Source organism: Taudactylus pleione, unplaced genomic scaffold, assembly GCF_031769625.1.
Source record: "Taudactylus pleione unplaced genomic scaffold, aTauple2 ptg000113l, whole genome shotgun sequence".
Taxonomy (NCBI): Eukaryota; Metazoa; Chordata; class Amphibia; order Anura; family Myobatrachidae; genus Taudactylus; species Taudactylus pleione.
The window spans coordinates 13,505,058-13,526,318 of record NW_028284515.1 but is presented as its reverse complement, the minus strand read 5'-3'; positions in this window follow the sequence as shown (position 1 = coordinate 13,526,318).

Sequence of the window (21,261 nt, the reverse complement as noted above, 5' to 3'; positions counted from 1 at the left end):
CCACTCAAAAGAAGGCACATAGGCGAAGAAGAGCAGGATGTAGAAAGGGATCCAAAAAGAAGAAACCCCTACAGACCCTAACATTTCAGACCATCCCTTGTCACAGGCTGAAACCTCCCTTCTAAGTAAAGGATTCACTTTCGCACCAACACAAAAAAGCAACAGGTTTCAAACATTTATCGACCTAAATAAATTTGTCAGGAAGCTAACACTGAAAAGGCACTTTGTTAGGAAGGACACAGCCATATTATATAACTACGAGAATAATTCCAAATCAGGTCTCAAACCCGTATCCAAGTTTTATCCATTAGAATCTAAAAGTAGTAACATTGCAATGTTCTATGAAATGGCAAAAAAGGATTTAATTGACACCCCACCAGATATATCTTTAAAAAGCAACCTTTCAAATCAAGAAAAACATGCTCTTAAAACTCTACAGGAGAACAAAAATATCGTACTCAAACAAGCAGACAAGGGGGGGGGACCTAGTTATCATGAACAGGTCAGATTACACTAATGAAGCTGTGCGGCTCTTAGGAGATCTGAAATCATACTCGCCCCTCACCAAAGACCCCACAGAAGAATATGTAGAACTCCTTAGAGAGTTACTTGTACAAGGCTTACATAATAATATAATCACTAAAGATGAATATCAATATGTAATGGTGTCCAACCCAGTGATTCCTATTTTTTACCATTTGCCAAAAATTCATAAAGACCTAAAGAACCCACCAGGCTGTCCCATCATAGCAGGCATCGACTCTCTCATGTCACATGCATCAGAGTATGTGGACATCTTCCTAAGTAAATACGTGAAGCTCCTTCCCTCGTACCTCAAAGATACAACCAGCCTCCTAAATTTGATACAGGAGATCGACTGGGATAGTGGCTTTATGTGGGCCACTATAGTTGTCCAATCGCTTTACACCAGCATTGAACACCATAAGGGTATTGCAGCATGTAAGAATTTCTTGGAGGAAGATTCATCCATCGATGCAAACCACAAACATTTTATCTGTGATCTGATTTTATTTATTTTAACACATAATTATTTTAAGTTTCTAGATCAGTTTTATTTACAAACGTGTGGAACTGCGATGGGTACGGTTTTTGCACCAAGTTATGCGAACTTATTGATGGGTAACTGGGAATCAGAGTGCATTTTTAATAATAATCCTTTTAGCCATTTTATTTATTTTTATAAGAGGTATATTGATGATATTATCATAATTTGGAAAGGGAGTGCACAAGATTTTAAGGAATTTATGGATTTTATTAATATCAACAGTTTTAATCTCAGATTTACCTCTAACCTGCAAAAAGAAGAAATCGAGTTTTTAGATATTGTTTTAAGAGGAGCTAATACAGGTATCTCGACTAAAACATATATTAAGCCTGTCGATACAAATAGCTATTTACACCTCAGAAGTGGGCATACCAGAGGTTGGAAAGACAACATCCCCTACTCTCAGTTTTACTGTATTAAACAGAACTGTAGTGATAAAAACGAGTGCTCCACACAAATCAACACTTTCGCAGACAGGTTCAAGGAAAGAGGATACCCAGACCCACTCATTTCAGAAGCCATTCTTAAAACAGAAAACTTAAATAGGAAAGATTTAGTTGATTACAAAACAAAACCAGAAAAGAAAGATCAAGTCTCATTCATCACACAGTATAATAAAGAAGAAAAAAGAATTAGACATGTGCTTAATAAACACTGGGGGATACTAAAAATGGACCCCATATTGTCAGATATCCTTCCTAACAAACCCAACATCATTTTTAAAAAAGCTAAAAACCTTAAGGACATACCAGCTCCAAGTATGCTTACACGAATTCAAACCACTAGGGGAACGGTTAACCCATGCCTGGGGGCCTATAAATGTGGTCACTGTAACATGTGCAAGTATTTGCATCCCAACAGAAGAGTTTTTTTATAATTTTAATAATTCCAAAAAATTCAATATGAAGCACTTCATTAATTGCAATACGTGTTCAGTTATATATGTTTTGGAATGCCCCTGTGGTCTGAAGTATATAGGTAAAACCAAGAGGAACCTCAAACTCAGAATACAAGAACATGTGAGGAATATAAAAAATAAAATTGAAAGCCATTCTGTATCAAGACACTTCAAAACACATCACAATGCCAACCCTGAACACCTAACATATAGGGGTATTGAACATGTGAAACTAGGTGAAATAGGAGGTGATCTTGCAACCAAACTCTCCCAGAGAGAGATGTACTGGATTTTTGAGTTGAACACACTAATACCTAATGTGCTAAACGATAATTACGAAATCGCCCCATTTCTATGAGCTATTATGTACCCACATTTTAAGTATTCATTCATATTTATAATTTTATATATATAAATATATATTTTTTATGTCATATTGCTCTTTTGAGATACTCACTACCATGTAAGCATCACTGAATTACGGTTTGTTATGGTCAATTGTGTAACCTATATGTGAAGTATTTCAGCAAGTTTATTGCTTAATCTGGCTCCCTATAGATGCCACGAGGGCCCCTGCTCATCCATTCGCACTTTATATTTATATCTATGTTTCTATCCTTTTTACTCATGGTAATATTTTAAGGTCCATTATCTATTTATATATGTATCTATTTGTGTTTTCAATGTTTTTATTGTATTATTATTGGTCCATTATTTAAAGATCTGATGTGTAGGCAATCTGTGGGCTATTACCTATGATGAGTATCACATCAGGGAATGTTTTGTTAATTTTCCCCTTTGTTCAAGCTTTAACGTGCTTATCTAACCAACAAAATGGCTACCGCTCTAATGTGTGTCTCTATAGACTGGTGACCTTCCAGAACAATGGCCGCTGACATCCATATTACATGCAGCCAATCACAAGATGGCAGCCGCTCCCCAGTAAATGGAGAAAACTATTGTAATGCACCTACTAGGTGCTAACATAGGCTGGAGACATTGGCCCTCATTCAGAGCCGTACGCTCTGAGCAGAGCGCACGCTCTGCATGAGGGCCGGGCTCCTTTTTCATGGAGCGTCCTCCTGGACGCTCGTATAGCTGTGGGTCACCACCCACAGGCTATACGAGCGTGCATTTTGATGGCCGCGATGGTCGTGACCATCGCGACCATCGAAATTGCGAGCCGGAGCCTGCGGTTGAGGTTTTCAACCGCAAGCTCCGGAGTGATTTTGGCTCTATCAGAGCCAAAATCACTCCCACTGACATCACTAGTGATGTCAGTGGGCCGGCTTCTGACGGGAGGCGTTCCCGTGGGAACGCCCCCGTCAGGGAGGCACGCCCCCGGCACGCCCACCAAAGGGGGCGTGCTGTCAATCAACATTGACAGCACGCCCCCTTTGATCGGACACAACGAGCGAAGGAAAGTCCTTCGCTCGTCGTGTCTGGCGCATGCGCACGACGGAGCTCCCTCCGTCGTGCGCATGCTCAGTGCAGACCATCGACCCACTTGCGAGCGTACAGCCGCTCGCGAGTGGGTCTGAATCAGGCCCATTGTCCACTATGTGAGTGGGCAATCTACTAAGGGCATATACTATGTCGGTATTGCCGCGACCCGTGCATGCGCACTGCGCAGTACGCATCATCTGGGGAATTCCCCGACGTCAGTAGTGACGTCATCAAGATGGCCGCGGCGCACTGCGCATGCACAAACCGGCGATTAGCGCCGTTTTCAGTTTCCTGCTATGTCAGCTGCCTGTAGGGTATAAAAGGGGCATCCCCTGACCCATACCTCTACCCCTGAGGAAGTCCAAAGGACGAAACGCGTTGGGCACTGCCAGCCTTACCTATATGAACCTTGGCTACTACCCTTGCAGATAAGCAAAACTTTTTTATCCCCTATTAACTTTGTCTATATGTATCCCTTGTATATTCCCCTCTAATAAAGCCCCCTGTTTTAAATATACCACTGATGATGGGTCCTTTTTTGATTTAAAAGACCACCATCCAAAAACGTGGAAAACCTTGGGGTGAGAGGAACACAGGAGGACAGACGAGTAAAGAATTTACCTTTATATCTCTATGCAAGACTTTAACTGGTATGCACAATAATTATTAGCCACGCATTGTGTACTAGACTTACTACACTATATCTTTTATATATTTATTAAAGGTCCTTTGTGTGGCACCAGATATCCGGATAAAGCTATAACCGCATTCGGCTGACAAGACCACTCAGATAAGCATTAAAGAATTTATTTCGGGTACGCACATATACATTTGAGCACAAATACATTATCTTGTTTAAATTTAATACACTATTTGGCGCATGCCCTTTCCACCCCACTTTCCATATATATATATATATATATATATATATATATATATATATATATATATATATATATGAGAGAGCGAGTATACAGGGCATGTCACGCCCCCCCCTCCCTGCGCCCTCAGCTGCAAGTGTGCGGGCGGTCGGCTGACAGCCCGTACACACAGCACGATGCACCAATATATCTGCAGATCTATTAGGCATCGGCTGTGCAGCAGAACTAACGTAATTTGTGTGTGAATGACATCGTTCACAGACATATCGCTGGTACACACTGGCCGACACACTCAAGATATATTGGGCGATCAATTGATTGCCCAATATATCTGCCTGTGTGTACCCAGCACATTGGTATATTTACTAAAGTGCGAGTTTTTAGAAGTGGAGATGTTGACCATAGCAACCAATCAGATTCTAGATATTATATTTTATAAGGTGCTAGAATAATGTTAAGTAGAATTTGATTGGTTGCCCTGGGCAACATCTCCACTTCTAAATATCTGCACTTTAGTAAATAATATACCTCATAATGTACATGTTTTTGTGGCATTCGCTACTTGCTGCTGCTTATGCTGGGTACACACTATACGATATGTCGTCCGATCCGGTGGATCAGATCGACATATCAGGCACATCGTCTAGTGTGTACCCGCTATGTCACTGACAATGCGTGCTCCCACAGGTCGTCAGCGACATTCTCTGCTGACCCTTCAAAAATTGTATGTTCATTAAATTATTATAAGAAATATGATGTCCTTACTAAAGCATGATTTTGGAACAAAGTATTGCACAGAGATGGGATTATATTTGAATGAAAAGTATTTGCTAGAATTGTAAGATAATGTAGTCATTCGGTATCACGTCACTTTACAAATGTGCACGGAGGGGTAACTGATCACCCGGGCTAATTCAATTACCCCGAAGGCATTTATTGGGGGTGAGGCCTAATCACTGGGGGTGTGACCACGCCCCCTTAGAAAAACAAAACAAAAACAAGTATTACCAGCCCGTCTGAGGAGAGGGGTGCGATCAGCGACAGCAGTCTCCCTAGTCCTACTGCAGCCCGAAAAAAATGCCCGATAAAAACACCTAGGATCCGTGAACTTATCACGCATCCTATGTCTATTCGCCTGAAAACAGATATTTTTCGGGCGAATAAAACGGGATCTATTTGAATTGTCCGAAGGCCATTCAAATGTTAAAATCCCATCTTATGCAATTATTGAATTCCCCCCTTAGTCAGTTATCTCTCCTTCAAAATACAATTTTGTTTGCCAAACTCTGCATTTCACGATAATATTGTATCACGCTGCTTATCCATGTCATTGTGTTAAATACATGTGAAAATACCTCCAAGAACAAAGCAAGGAAATACTTAATAATGCTGTGCTACTAATACCAGCTGAAAGTCACTCTGAAGTATATATATATATATTTTTTTTAATTTCTTTTAAGTACAAGCCATTATTTGAATGCAGCCTTTGTTGTCTTGACATTTGCATGCAACTGGTTAATCATGAAACTGCTAAGTTAATTTTATCATGTGTGTCCCCATTGCCAGGGAACGTGGCTCCACACTGGCTATGGCCTGTGCTGTATTCAGTTGTATGGTGAGAACACTGAAGAAGTCTGACACTTGTCCAATATGACCCGAATGGATCTCAGTGACTGTGTACAACAGAAATCAATCTGGTAACGAGAAAAGAGAAGTAATATCAGTTAAAGTTAAACTGAACACAAATTACAAAGAACACATTTATTTGAAGATATTAGGTAGGAAAATGATAAGCACACATATGCTGTAGAGTAGACCCAATATTACATATCAATTTAATTTTAAAGAGACAGTCACTGTAATCCTAATGTACATTTCTATTTACCTACCTACAGTATCTATCTATCTATCTATCTATCTATCTATCTATCTATCTATCTATCTATCTATCTATCTATCTATCTATCTATCACTCGTGATGTCAGTAGGGCCGCCCACAAACGGCAGGCGTTCCTTCAGGAACAACTCCGTTTGTCCATCCACCCCCCCACCCCGCCTACAAAACGGGGCGAGCTGTCGATCAACATCGACAGCCGCCCCGTTTGTAGTGAGCCCTGGAGCGAGAGAATTTCTCTCTCGCTCCGGGGCTTGCGCACGCGCATTGCGCACGCTGCGCGCGGCAATGCCCCACCATCGACCCGCTTGCGAGCGCATAGTGCTTGCAAGCGGGTCTGAATCAGGCCCACTGTCCACTGAGGCTGGCGGTACTTGTACATCTGAGTGCGACTAAGGGGAGTATTCAATTTGGCTGCGAAAAGCCGTCATTTTCGCCTGTTTGGATTATGCCTGTATTCAATTTCAAAGACTTTTCACCGGTGTGAAAGTCTTTGTTAAAAAACGGGGATAACTTTTCACCATGATTTACATGGCGAAAAAAAGTGCAGAATTGGGGTTTAGGGGTGCAGGCTTAAAAAAAATAGCCTGCACTGGGAGTGTCCCCTAAAAATAATCTGTGTCAAAGAAAGTTAAAATGAAAAATCGGGACACCCCAAAAAAATAACTTTAATTTTGGGGGTGAAAAAAAAAAATAGGAAACAAACTTCCAAAATAGCCCAATTGATTCCAGGGGGGTTGCCATGTATGTGGCAGGTGTTTTTTTCATTGCGGGTGGTAGCAGCAGGTGCATTTTTGAAGAATTTTAAAAATGCACTTCAGGGACTTACAAATATGCTTGCACCCATTTTCATGTACCCCAAATTTGATGCAACTAGTTTTTTTTGCTATTCTTCACCCCTTCTTTACAGGCGCATTTATGCACCTGCCACGGTTATTTAAAAACCCGACTCCCTTCAGCAGGCAAAACGGGGGGTACCCATAGTGATCCCCTATGTCTGGACATCTTTAGGGGGGTCCCAGGAACATTTCCTGAAAATTCCCTAATTTTTTCGTTACTTACCTTTCCGCCGGGTCCTGTTTTCGCTGATTCCTAATTGAATACGGGGATAAAGCGGGCACGCGCCCGAACGCCACACCGTTTTGGGTGCCTCACGGCCGTTCCATGAGAATAGGCAAGTATGCACTAGCCATCAGGATTAGGATCTACTTTGTACATTAGTCACTTGGATCGGGGAAGGTTTTTTACACTAGACACCAGAATTACTTTGTACACTAACCACCAGAAGTATGATCTGCTTGCTATATTAACCTACATAATTGGGGTCTGCCTTGTACACTAGTCACCAAGTTTGGAGTCAGCTTCCTATACTAGCCACCTACTGTAGAGATTAGTCAGGTTTTCTCACTAGCAACCAGGATTTAGCTGCACTTTATACTGTACTGTAGCCACTGGGTTTGGGATTTGCTTTGTACACTGGTCATCAGATTTGGGTCTGTAGAGAATTATTCTGAGAATAGTAGCCATTGCTTGGAGTCTGTATTGTACACTAGCCACCAGACTTGGGTCAAATAAGGTGCAGGATCAATTTGGTCAGATCACTGTCCAGGAATTTTATGAGATATTTTGACAGTAGTGGCCAATGAGTTACATCTAAAGACTGCAGATATATACAAAAGAGATGGTTTATACGGCTTAGCGTGGATGATAACGTATTCTAGTTTTCCAGCCAGGAACGTTGGGGAGTATGGTCACCTCCTGATCCTTGCGGACTCTCTCAACAATGGAATATAGGAATGTTACATTCATTTTTGAATGGTTTTAGCTTTCACCTTCTCAGATTAACGATGAGAGTGTGTTTATTTTTTTGATGACATTGAGATGTTTAAGTCATGGCTTTAAACTACACACAAATTTTCAGACATGAATCGACTTCCATATAACATGAGATCATTCAAAATTGCAACATTACATTACTATGACATCATATCCTGTTGTTCATATGATGTTACCCACCTGTGATTTCTGAATGTCTTTGGTGACACCTTTGCAGCTAATCGGCTTCTTTCAGCAGACGTATTAGTCACTCCAAGATTTACCACTGTGCATTCCTCTGCAATACGCAGATATTATTTGTACTACAGATTGTAGTCATGAAGATAAATTGAGTTTAGAGGGAAAATGACTGTAGTATTTATATTACTTTTATTTTATCTTAAGTGGGGAGCTGAATACTAAGGATTCCATTTACAAAAATGAAAAAAAAAATGTCACATCCTTTATCAATCCCTTCATTGAAATTTTTTATAAGTTGACTGAATTCAAATTAGAATGGTTTTTTTACTCAGATTGCTGCATTTATATTCCAGAAGTGTATTGATATACAGACATTAACATATTTTTTCTAAACACTTTATCTTGATAAACAATGAGTATAGCATGATAAATATCAAGAAAAAGGATGCACATCACACAAAAACCATTTACAATAACAGAATACTCATTACATAGAGGTTTGCATTGGTGGGGGTATTTAGACAGGGGTCTGCATTAGGGGTGGGGATCATTAGTCAGGTCTGCATTAGGAGTGGGGGTCATTTAACAGGTCTGCATTAGGGCAGGGGGGTCATTGGACAGGACTGCATTAAGGCTGGGGGGTCATTGGACAGGTCTGCATTAGGGGTGGGGGGTTATTAGACTATAGTCCGCATTGGGGAGGGGGTCATTAGACAAGTCTGTATTACTGGTGGGAGGTAATTAGACAAAGGTCTGCATTACTGGTGGGAGGTAATTAGACAAAGGTCTGCATTACTGGTGGGAGATAATTAGACAAAGGTCTGCATTACTGGTGGGAGGTAATTAAACAAAGGTCTGCATTACTGGTGGGAGATAATTAGACAAAGGTCTGCATTACTGGTGGGAGGTAATTAAACAAAGGTCTGCATTACTGGAGGGAGGTAATTAGACAAAGGTCTGCATTACTGGTATGTGGTAATTAGACAAAGGTCTGCATTACTAGTGGGAGGTAATTAGACAAAGGTCTGCATTACTGGTATGTGGTAATTAGACAAAGGTCTGCATTAGAGGTGGGGGTCATTAGACTATAGTCCGCATTGGGGAGAGGGTCATTAGACGAGTCTGCATCAGTGGTCCAAGGTAATTAGACAAACGTGGGAGGTAATTAGACAAATGCCTGCATTACTGGTGGGAGGTAATTAGACAAAGGTCTGCATTACTGGTGGGAGGTAATTAGATAAAGGTCTGCATTAGTGGTGGGAGGTAATTAGACAAAGGTCTGCATTAGTGGTGGGAGGTAATTAGACGAGTCTGTATTACTGGTGGGAGGTAATTAGACAAAGGTCTGCATTAGTGGTGGGAGGTAATTAGACAAAGGTCTGTATTACTGGTGGGAGGTAATTAGACAAAGGTCTGCATTAGTGGTGGGAGGTAATTAGACAAAGGTCTGCATTAGTGGTGGGAGGTAATTAGACAAAGGTCTGCATTAGTGGTGGGAGGTAATTAGACGAGTCTGTATTACTGGTGGGAGGTAATTAGACAAAGGTCTGCATTAGTGGTGGGAGGTAATTAGACAAGTCTTTATTACTGGTGGGAGGTAATTAGACAAGTCTGTATTACTGGTGGGAGGTAATTAGACAAAGGTCTGCATTACTGGTGGGAGGTAATTAGACAAAGGTCTGCATTAGTGGTGGGAGGTAATTAGACAAAGGTCTGCATTAGTGGTGGGAGGTAATTAGACAAGTCTGTATTACTGGTGGGAGGTAATTAGACAAAGGTCTGTATTACTGGTGGGAGGTAATTCGACAAAGGTCTGCAATGCATTACTGGTGGGAGGTAATCAGGCAAAGGTCTGCATTAGTGGTGGGAGGTAATTAGACAAAGGTCTGCATTAGTGGTGGGAGGTAATTAGACGAGTCTGTATTACTGGTGGGAGGTAATTAGACAAAGGTCTGCATTACTGGTGGGAGGTAATTAGACAAAGGTCTGCATTACTGGTGGGAGGTAATTAAACAAAGGTCTGCATTACTGGTGGGAGGTAATTAGACAAAGGTCTGCATTAGTGGTGGGAGGTAATTAGACGAGTCTGTATTACTGGTGGGAGGTAATTAGACAAAGGTCTGCATTAGTGGTGGGAGGTAATTAGACGAGTCTGCATTACTGGTGGGAGGTAATTAGACAAAGGTCTGCATTACTGGTGGGAGGTAATTAGACAAAGGTCTGCATTACTGGTGGGAGGTAATTAGACAAAGGTCTGCATTAGGCGTGGGAGGTAATTAGACAAAGGTCTGCATTAGTGGTGGGAGGTAATTAGACGAGTCTGTATTACTGGTGGGAGGTAATTAGACAAAGGTCTGCATTAGTGGTGGGAGGTAATTAGACAAAGGTCTGTATTACTGGTGGGAGGTAATTAGACAAAGGACTGCATTACTGGTGGGAGGTAATTAGACAAAGGTCTGCATTAGTGGTGGGAGGTAATTAGACAAAGGTCTGCATTAGTGGTGGGAGGTAATTAGACGAGTCTGTATTACTGGTGGGAGGTAATTAGACAAAGGTCTGCATTACTGGTGGGAGGTAATTAGACAAAGGTCTGCATTACTGGTGGGAGATAATTAGACAAAGTTCTGCATTACTGGTGGGAGAAATTAGACAAAGGTCTGCATTAGTGGTGGGAGGTAATTAGACAAAGGTCTGCATTTGTGGTGGGAGGTAATTAGGCAAAGGTCTGCATTAGTGGTGGGCGGTAATTAGACGAGTCTGTATTACTGGTGGGAGGTAATTAGACAAAGGTCTGCATTACTGGTGGGAGGTAATTAGACAAAGGTCTGCATTACTGGTGGGAGGTAGTTAGACAAAGGTCTGCATTACTGGTGGGAAGTAATTAAACAAAGGTCTGCATTACTGGTGGGAGGTAATTAGACAAAGGTCTGCATTAGTGGTGGGAGGTAATTAGATGAGTCTGTATTAGTGGTGGGAGGTAATTAGACAAAGGTCTGCATTAGTGGTGGGAGGTAATTAGACGAGTCTATATTACTGGTGGGAGGTAATTAGACAAAGGTCTGCATTACTGGTGGGAGGTAATTAGACAAAGGTCTGCATTAGTGGTGGGAGGTAACTAGACAAAGGTCTGCATTAGTGGTGGGAGGTAATTAGACGAGTCTGTATTACTGGTGGGAGGTAATTAGACAAAGGTCTGTATTACTGGTGGGAGGTAATTCGACAAAGGTCTGCAATGCATTACTGGTGGGAGGTAATTAGGCAAAGGTCTGTATTACTGGTGGGAGGTAATTAGACAAGTCTGTATTACTGGTGGGAGGTAATTAGACAAAGGTCTGCATTACTGGTGGGAGGTAATTAGACAAAGGTCTGCATTAGTGGTGGGAGGTAATTAGACAAAGGTCTGCATTAGTGGTGGGAGGTAATTAGACAAGTCTGTATTACTGGTGGGAGGTAATTAGACAAAGGTCTGTATTACTGGTGGGAGGTAATTCGACAAAGGTCTGCAATGCATTACTGGTGGGAGGTAATCAGGCAAAGGTCTGCATTAGTGGTGGGAGGTAATTAGACAAAGGTCTGCATTAGTGGTGGGAGGTAATTAGACGAGTCTGTATTACTGGTGGGAGGTAATTAGACAAAGGTCTGCATTACTGGTGGGAGGTAATTAGACAAAGGTCTGCATTACTGGTGGGAGGTAATTAAACAAAGGTCTGCATTACTGGTGGGAGGTAATTAGACAAAGGTCTGCATTAGTGGTGGGAGGTAATTAGACGAGTCTGTATTACTGGTGGGAGGTAATTAGACAAAGGTCTGCATTAGTGGTGGGAGGTAATTAGACGAGTCTGCATTACTGGTGGGAGGTAATTAGACAAAGGTCTGCATTACTGGTGGGAGGTAATTAGACAAAGGTCTGCATTACTGGTGGGAGGTAATTAGACAAAGGTCTGCATTAGGCGTGGGAGGTAATTAGACAAAGGTCTGCATTAGTGGTGGGAGGTAATTAGACGAGTCTGTATTACTGGTGGGAGGTAATTAGACAAAGGTCTGCATTAGTGGTGGGAGGTAATTAGACAAAGGTCTGTATTACTGGTGGGAGGTAATTAGACAAAGGACTGCATTACTGGTGGGAGGTAATTAGACAAAGGTCTGCATTAGTGGTGGGAGGTAATTAGACAAAGGTCTGCATTAGTGGTGGGAGGTAATTAGACGAGTCTGTATTACTGGTGGGAGGTAATTAGACAAAGGTCTGCATTACTGGTGGGAGGTAATTAGACAAAGGTCTGCATTACTGGTGGGAGATAATTAGACAAAGTTCTGCATTACTGGTGGGAGAAATTAGACAAAGGTCTGCATTAGTGGTGGGAGGTAATTAGACAAAGGTCTGCATTTGTGGTGGGAGGTAATTAGGCAAAGGTCTGCATTAGTGGTGGGCGGTAATTAGACGAGTCTGTATTACTGGTGGGAGGTAATTAGACAAAGGTCTGCATTACTGGTGGGAGGTAATTAGACAAAGGTCTGCATTACTGGTGGGAGGTAGTTAGACAAAGGTCTGCATTACTGGTGGGAAGTAATTAAACAAAGGTCTGCATTACTGGTGGGAGGTAATTAGACAAAGGTCTGCATTAGTGGTGGGAGGTAATTAGATGAGTCTGTATTAGTGGTGGGAGGTAATTAGACAAAGGTCTGCATTAGTGGTGGGAGGTAATTAGACGAGTCTGTATTACTGGTGGGAGGTAATTAGACAAAGGTCTGCATTACTGGTGGGAGGTAATTAGACAAAGGTCTGCATTAGTGGTGGGAGGTAACTAGACAAAGGTCTGCATTAGTGGTGGGAGGTAATTAGACGAGTCTGTATTACTGGTGGGAGGTAATTAGACAAAGGTCTGTATTACTGGTGGGAGGTAATTCGACAAAGGTCTGCAATGCATTACTGGTGGGAGGTAATTAGGCAAAGGTCTGTATTACTGGTGGGAGGTAATTAGACAAAGGTCTGCATTAGTGGTGGGAGGTAATTAGACAAAGGTCTGCATTAGTGGTGGGAGGTAATTAGACGAGTCTGCATTACTGGTGGGAGGTAATTAGACAAAGGTCTGCATTACTGGTGGGAGGTAATTAGACAAAGGTCTGCATTACTGGTGGGAGGTAATTAGACAAAGGTCTGCATTACTGGTGGGAGGTAATTAGACAAAGGTCTGCATTACTGGTGGGAGGTAATTAGACAAAGGTCTGCATTACTGGTGGGAGGTAATTAGACAAAGGTCTGCATTACTGGTGGGAAGTAATTAGACAAAGGTTTTCATTAGTGGTGGGAGGTAATTAGACAAAGGTCTGCATCAGTGGTGGGAGGTAATTAGACAAGTCTGTATTACTGGTGGGAGGTAATTAGACAAAGGTCTGCATTAGTGGTGGGAGGTAATTAGACGAGTCTGTATTACTGGTGGGAGGTAATTAGACAAAGGTCTGTATTACTGGTGGGAGGTAATTCGACAAAGGTCTGCATTACTGGTGGGAGGTAATTAGACAAAGGTCTGCATTACTGGTGGGAAGTAATTAGACAAAGGTTTTCATTAGTGGTGGGAGTGGTCATTTGAAGATAAGCTTGTAGAGCAGATGGGCCTGCATGTACCACTGGAAATGATGTCTGTGTGACTATACTAATTTGTTATACCTGCTGCCATGAAGGCATTGTCAGTGTGCTTGGCCTTAAGTCTAAGCAGCCAACACCTCCCCAGCTTACAGTAGGTCCCTGTACACATTGCCATAGGTCAGACTGGGACTTGTAATTTCATATCTCCTGGCAAGCCATAGCCATAGCTTCCCTACTACTGGATGTGATGTATTTCACATGTGATCATTGGGGCGGGGGGAGGCGCTATTGCTTTCGCACAGGACACCAAATGTCAGGTTACAGCTCTGCATGTGCCCGTCTGTATTAAAAAAATAGGGATAGATAGGCATTTCCCACTACTTGTGTGGTGGAGTCAGTGTATAACCACAGAAGAACTGAGATAAAATCCTCCGGAGCCCCAGACCTTCGCAGGGATTCGTACAAGTAATCCCATGTAACTAAATCGCAGGTCTTTTCTGCATCTACGAGAGAATAACATTGGTATCAGGGTGTCCAGAGAACTGCAACCATTGCATAACTGTGGGCACTTTCCTAATATTGACTACTGAATGGCGGTCCCAAATAAAACCAGATTGGTCTTCGTGTATAAGGGAGGGAAGAATAAGCTTAAGTCTATCAGATACAATTTTGGTAAAGAGCTTAAAATCAGTATTAAGTAGAGATATCAGCCTTTATGAATTAGGAAGTCCCGGGTCAATGTCTGGCTTATACACAATTTTAAGAATGGCTGAATTAAAGTAAGCTGGTGGGCTATGGCCAGACAGAATCATTTTAAAAACGACTTGTAAGGGTTCACAAATTCTAGGGGAGGGAATTTTGTAGAAGTCATTAGTTAGGCTATCAGGGTCGAGGCGCTTTGCCAATTTTTCAAGCTTTAATAACTTAGAAATGTCCTCTACAGTAATAGCGGGCAATAACAAATAAGTATGTTCCATAGACTTTTGCGGTAATTGGAGGTTCTTCCAAAATGCGCCTTTTTCTGATACAGTACATCCACTTTTGGTGCAGAGTACAATTGGGTACCAAAAGATCTTAAAATGTCAGCAATTTGTGCACCAGTATGTGCACGGGTGCCATCAGGGTAACAAAGAGAATTAAAGCTGTAGTAGTTATAATTTGTCTGAAATGTATATATGAGCTTCCATATGTGAAAGCATATTATCAAACAAAGGACCCCATTTATCAATGAAGCTTAACCCCTTTAGCGCTCGCTAAGGGGGTTATGTCAATCTTTCTGTTTGTCCCTGCATCGTTTTCGCCATCTTTAGATGCGGTCCCCATTGACGTCAGCGGGGAACCGGCGCTGCCTTTCTGGCTTCAGTGAAGCCTTCCAGGCACTGCCGGGTCCCCGTGTCGTGCAGATGCGCAGAAAGACTGTCGCACATGCACATTAGACAAGACCCCATCGCTGGCAGCTTTAGGCTGCCAGCAGCCCAGCGGAGGACCTCACAGACGAGGATAACTTTGCTGGTAAATACCAGCGGATTTTTGGTCTGTATCACAGTGATACTAAACGAAAAATGCTGCTGGTGTTTACCTTTGTTGAAAAATGGGACCTAAAGTCTTCTGGTGTAGATAATCAGCATTATTATTAGGAGAGGGAGTATTTTTAAAGCCTTGATAAGACATGGTCAGAGACGATTGCATTTATAAGTATGAAGCTCTAAACAATTTATCACCATTACAATAAGACAGAATTTCACCCCTAAGAACTGGTTTTGATGCTTGCCAGAAGAGCAGTGGCGAGAATCGCTCAGATTCCAAATTGTTAGGCCCACAGTTAAGACACAACACCTTGTAAAATGAAAGTTAGGAGCTGATTTGTTGGAGCATCATTTAAGATTAGCAACAAGTGATAACAAGCATAGTTATTAATTGACTCCATACGTCTGGACATCATATCCTACCAGTCCCACAGCTCTCCACCTCCTCCTATCCTGCATCACCTCTCCCCATCCATGTTATGAACTCTGACATCCTTCTCCCCTGTATCTGGAGAGGAAGTCATGTCCCACATCCGGTTCTCCCCCCCTTCCACCTCCCCCCTTGACCCCATCCCTTCACGTCTCCTCCGCTACCTCTCTCCTTATGCCTGCTCCCATCTTGCCCATCTCCTTAATCTCTCCCTATCACCAGGCACAGTCCCTTCTGCATTCAAACATGCCCTTGTCTCCCTCATTCTTAAAAAAACCTACCCTTGATCCTAACACTCTCTCCAACTACCGTCCCATCTCTCTCCTCCCTTTTACATCCAAGCTCCTTGAGCGTGTTGTTTACAACCGCCTTTCACCTTTCTTTCCTCCCACTCCCTTCTTGACCCTTTTCAGTCTGGCTTCCATTCTCTCCACTCCACTGAAACTGCCCTCACGAAAGTCAGCAATGACCTCCTTGCTGCTAAATCCAAGGGCCACTACTCTCTGCTTTTTCTCCTTGACCTCGCTGCTACTTTTGACACTTTGGACCACCATCTTCTTCTGCAAATCCTTCACTCCCTTGATCTATGTAACACTGCCCTCTCCTGGCTATCCTCCTACCTCTCTGACCGATCCTTCTCTGTTTCCTCTTCCCTCCACAGCCTCTTACAGTAGGTGTTCTCCAAGGTTCTGTTCTTGGACCTCTCTTATTCTCACTCTATACGTCCTCACTAGGTGAACTCATCAGCTCTTTTGACCCCCAATATCATCTCTATGCTGATGATACTCAGATCTACCTTTCCTCCGCTGACCTCTCACACTCTCTCCTCACTCGTACCTCTAACTGTCTCTCTGCTATCTCTTCCTGGATGTCCCAGCGATTTCTTAAACTTAATATGTCTAAGACTGAGCTGATCATTTACCCACCCCCCAAAATAACATCGATTCCCACCATTTCTTTATCACTTGATGGCACAACTGTCTCTTCTAGCCCCAAAGTGCACTGTCTTGGAGTTATCCTGGACTCCTCCCTCTAATACAAACCATATATCCAGAATCTCTCCCAGTCCTGTCGTTTTCATCTTAAAAATATTTCCAGGATTAGACCCTTTCTCACCCAGGATGCCACTAAAACCCTCATACACTCATTGGTCATCTCCAGATTGGACTACTGCAACCTCCTCCTATCTGGCCTCCCCAAATCCCTTCTCTCCCCTCTCCAGTCTGTCCTCAATGCTGCTGCTCATCTCATCTTCCTCTCCAAACGCTCTGCATCTGCCTCCCCTCTCCTACAAGCCCTCCACTGGCTCTCCTTCCCTTTCAGAACTCAATTCAAGGTTCTCACACTTGCTTACAAAGCCCTCACCCATTTACATCTCGGACCTCATCTCCCTACACTCTCCTGTCCACCCTCTTTGTTCAAAAAATGCACACTCCCTCTCATGCCAAATGATTACTTCCTCTCACTCCCGCCTCCAAGATTTTACCCGTGCTGCTCCCCACCTTTGGAACTCTTTCCCTCTTCCCATCAGACTCTCCACCTCTCTTCAATCCTTCAAACGGGGCTCTCAAGACCCACTACTTCATCAAAGCCTTCCAGCTCTCATCTTAACTTGCTACTGCATACTCCTCCCTCCCCGCCTACCCCATCTGTGTCACACATGTTTGTCTGCCCCTCCTCTTTAGAATGTAAGCTCTTACGAGCAGGGGCCCTCTACCCTCTTATGCTTCTCCTTCATTACTTTAATCTACTTCTTACTCCCCACCAGGGCACCTAACACTTGGTTGCTTTGCTCTGTTGCTTATCTGGGTGTTATGGTCGCTAATGTAGAAATGTATATTATCCATGTCCTTGTCCTGTATTGCATTGTACTGTAAGTCACTGGTCAACTTATTTGTTTATGTACTTTGTAAGGTGCTGCGGAACACTTGTGGCACCATATAAATAAATGATAATAATAATAATAATAATAATAATAATAATAATATTAAATGGGGCCCTAACTATTAAGGGAGTTACACCTTTGTGGAGGTAAGCAGCAGGGAAAGCAAGAAGCAAGAGAAGATAAGCCTGGCAAAGAGAAAGAAAGATACAGAATCATGTGTTCCAGAGAGAGAGAGAGGCTGGGACTTGTAGTCCACCAGCCAGTGTTCTAGTGACAGAGACAAACAGCTGAGAGTCTTACCTACATCACTGTTGTGCCTGCGATCTGAGGTGAAGCTACTCCAGAAATGTTTACATTTTTAATGAGAATGTTCAGATGATTGCATACACAAAGTATCTCATGTCACTGTCCCTGCTCCCAAGCATGTAACACCTACATACTGTAGGTAAAGAACACTTGAAGAGATTGTTAAAGCTATTTGTGTCATCTTCTATTGTTAAACAGTGCTGTAACACTTATATTTGTGGAAAGAGACTTTCAGTTTGTTTATGAGTCTAATTTAAAAAGGGCCCCATCATACACACAAAGAATTCATTAGTTACCCGGGTTACCCACTCATTGTTAGGTCACCCTTTAAATGTTATTAGGGCACTATATATTATCTAAAGGACATTGCTCATTGAGTATAGGAAATAGGTATTTTTTTGATCAGCACACTTAATTAATCAAATTGATTGCTTATTATTAATATATATATAAATTATATTATATTATTATGAATTAAATCTATATATATATTTGAATATTTATGTAGGTCTGTAGGTATCTTGCTGCTGTATACTGTATATCCTTGTAGGTATATTGCAAAATTCCTTTAGTAACTGAGTAATCAGTTAAGATTAAGCTATATATTCTATCAAATTGAATGTTTAATAGTATAAGTTGTCCAACATATTATTTTATGAGGCATATTCAATTAGCCACATAATTTATTATACATTGTTTTATATCTATGTTTATAGAAAAATAAAAATTAAATAATCCTTAAAGTAAATCTCTCTTTAAATACATGATGCAACTTTTGTTTTATGTAGTGTACATCAACACATACATTTCCAGAATGTATTTACCTTTTGGAAACACTTTCATTACTTTGTTATGTAGATGTGTAAATAAGTACAAATATTATTAAAGGTTTTCCCTTTCAATTTTCTTAGGCATTATTCTGCACCATTTACAGTAAGTATAATTGGGTTCTGCTATTGTTCCACAGTTGTTGCAGATGTTTATATAGATTGTGTCTGTCTTTGTGTTATTACACTGTGCATTCATGAAACAATAGGAAAGACACACAATCACGAGTCATTACTGTGAAATTATCCATGCAAAGTACACACATGTAAACTGTAAAGACAACATAGAGGAAAGGGAATTGGACCAAAAGTACGCGTGCAAGAATTAATTCTACCACTGTTTAAGTTGTAGGGTCAGCTGCAAGAATGTGAACCCCTGTAAGAGCCATCCAGTCAGAGGAAAGCAGGTGCCATAACATGAAAGTGTAGATATAAAGGAGCCATTACATCAAATGCATTCTCAGAAGAGACACAAAGATCGTATTGTTAAATGAAATGTCTCAATAAATATTGACCTTTTTTTGTGCTTCTTTATAACTTTTTCCCTTCAATATTCTTTAATTTCTTGGCTGAACTAACTACTGTACAGCTGTTGCAACATGCACAGCCCATTTGCAAAAGGGTGCAAATTCAAGTGTATTATACTGAAAACATTTGATTATCTGGTTACATTCCCATTATGCACCTAAGGATTGGTGCTGCTTGTTTTTTTTTTTTATTTGCAATCATGGAAGGAAGCTCCAGAACAGTTGGTATAACAATTACACCCCTTTTACACCAGAGCAAAAGCCTTGGTTTTTGCTGGGTCTACCCGGGTCCCAGCTCATTGTAAAAGGGTCCCTGAAAAATAACCCGGGTCAAGTGACCCAGCAATCCAACCCAGGTAACTACCAGTGTTGGACCCAGGATGGACCCGGGTAATGGTGCAGTGTAAACTGTGCGACCCGGGTTATCCGACCTGGGTCATGCCTAAAATTAGCTGATTGGTGGTTGTGGAGCAGTCATCTCCCACTTTTTATGACCTTACAAGTTTAGCATGGCAGGCCCAGGTTCAGTATGATCAGGGCTGACCTGGGAGTAACCCAGATTGAAGGTGTAGTGTAAATGGGGTCTGACCTGTTTTTTTGGTGGAAAAGAGGTATTATAGTAAATCAGGTGCTGTTTCGTGGCAAGTCAGACTTATCCACGACAGCCTACTTACTTCCATATGCTAATGCAATAATCCGGCCATGTATATTGAAAATCTGAAAATCCATGTGTCTGCATGTGCAAGCCTATCTGGCTACAGCCACAGCCATCATTGTTAGCAGTGGCGGTTGCTCAGTGGGGGCTGCAGCTCCAAAAATAGCAGCGCGGGCAACAGATAAAATGTAGCCCGAACTGTACCTTTAAACTTGTTTTTACTATTGCTGGGTGTCTGCCGTGAAGGTACTGTAAGCTCTCTGGAGATCAGCACCATGCATCATAGCGGCTGCAGCCAGGACACAGCAATTAGAGCCTCCCTCCTGTATCTGCCCGCCCCCCCCAGACTCCCTTTGGCTAGTTACACAGGAGTCTGGGGGGGGTGGGCAGATAAAGGAGGGTGGCACTGAATGCTGTGTCCTGGCAGCAGCGGCTATGATACACAGCACTGATCCCTGGAGAACTTACCTTCCCAGCAGACATCCGGCAATACGAGGTACAGCGAGGGTTATGTTTTGTCCGGCCCCCCTCTGCTATTTTTGGGAAACAGGCACTGAGCATTAGTATCTGGATTTGTAACCACCCTATGATGGGTGCAGAAGACTCGTCTGACACAGGCGCCCCATCGGGATCGGTATGAATCCCGACGCTGGAACACCGGCAGTGAAGCTCCCGACAGGTAAGTATTTTCTCTATTTGCCAACCTAACCCCCCCTACCCCTAATCCTCCCTTAGGGGTGCCTAACCCTAACCTTGCCACCAAGTGTAACCCTAACCCCCCCTTTAAGTGCCTAACCCTAACCCTCCCCCTTCCCCGCTGCCTATACCTAAGTCTCCCGGGAAGGGGGTGCCTAATCCTAACCCCCCCTTCCCCTAGCCTAACCCTAACACTCCTGGGGGGGTGCCTAACCCTAAATCCCCCCCCGGGAGCCCCTAACCTAACCCTCCCACCTGTGGCTGTCCACCCCCGCTTACCTTCGATCGGTATGCCGGGTGTCAGGCTCCCAGCGTAGGTAAAATGACAGGCGTCGGGATCGACGCCTGTCATTAGACCCCTGCTGGGATTAGACAGTTGGGAAGCCGGCAATCTGCATTTCGACCGTCGACTTCCTGACTGCATCCCGCCCCATCTCCATCTGCACAATTCAATTAAGTAAGCAAGATAGCCTACACACTTATGTGCGGTAGGTACTGTATGTAGACCAACTAACTTACTTGATCGTAGCCCATGACATTCTCACAAGATGGAACAGTATCATGTGATCGCATGCTCACTGCCCAGTTACTGTCCAGAAAAGGCCATTTCACGGGAAGTGTGCT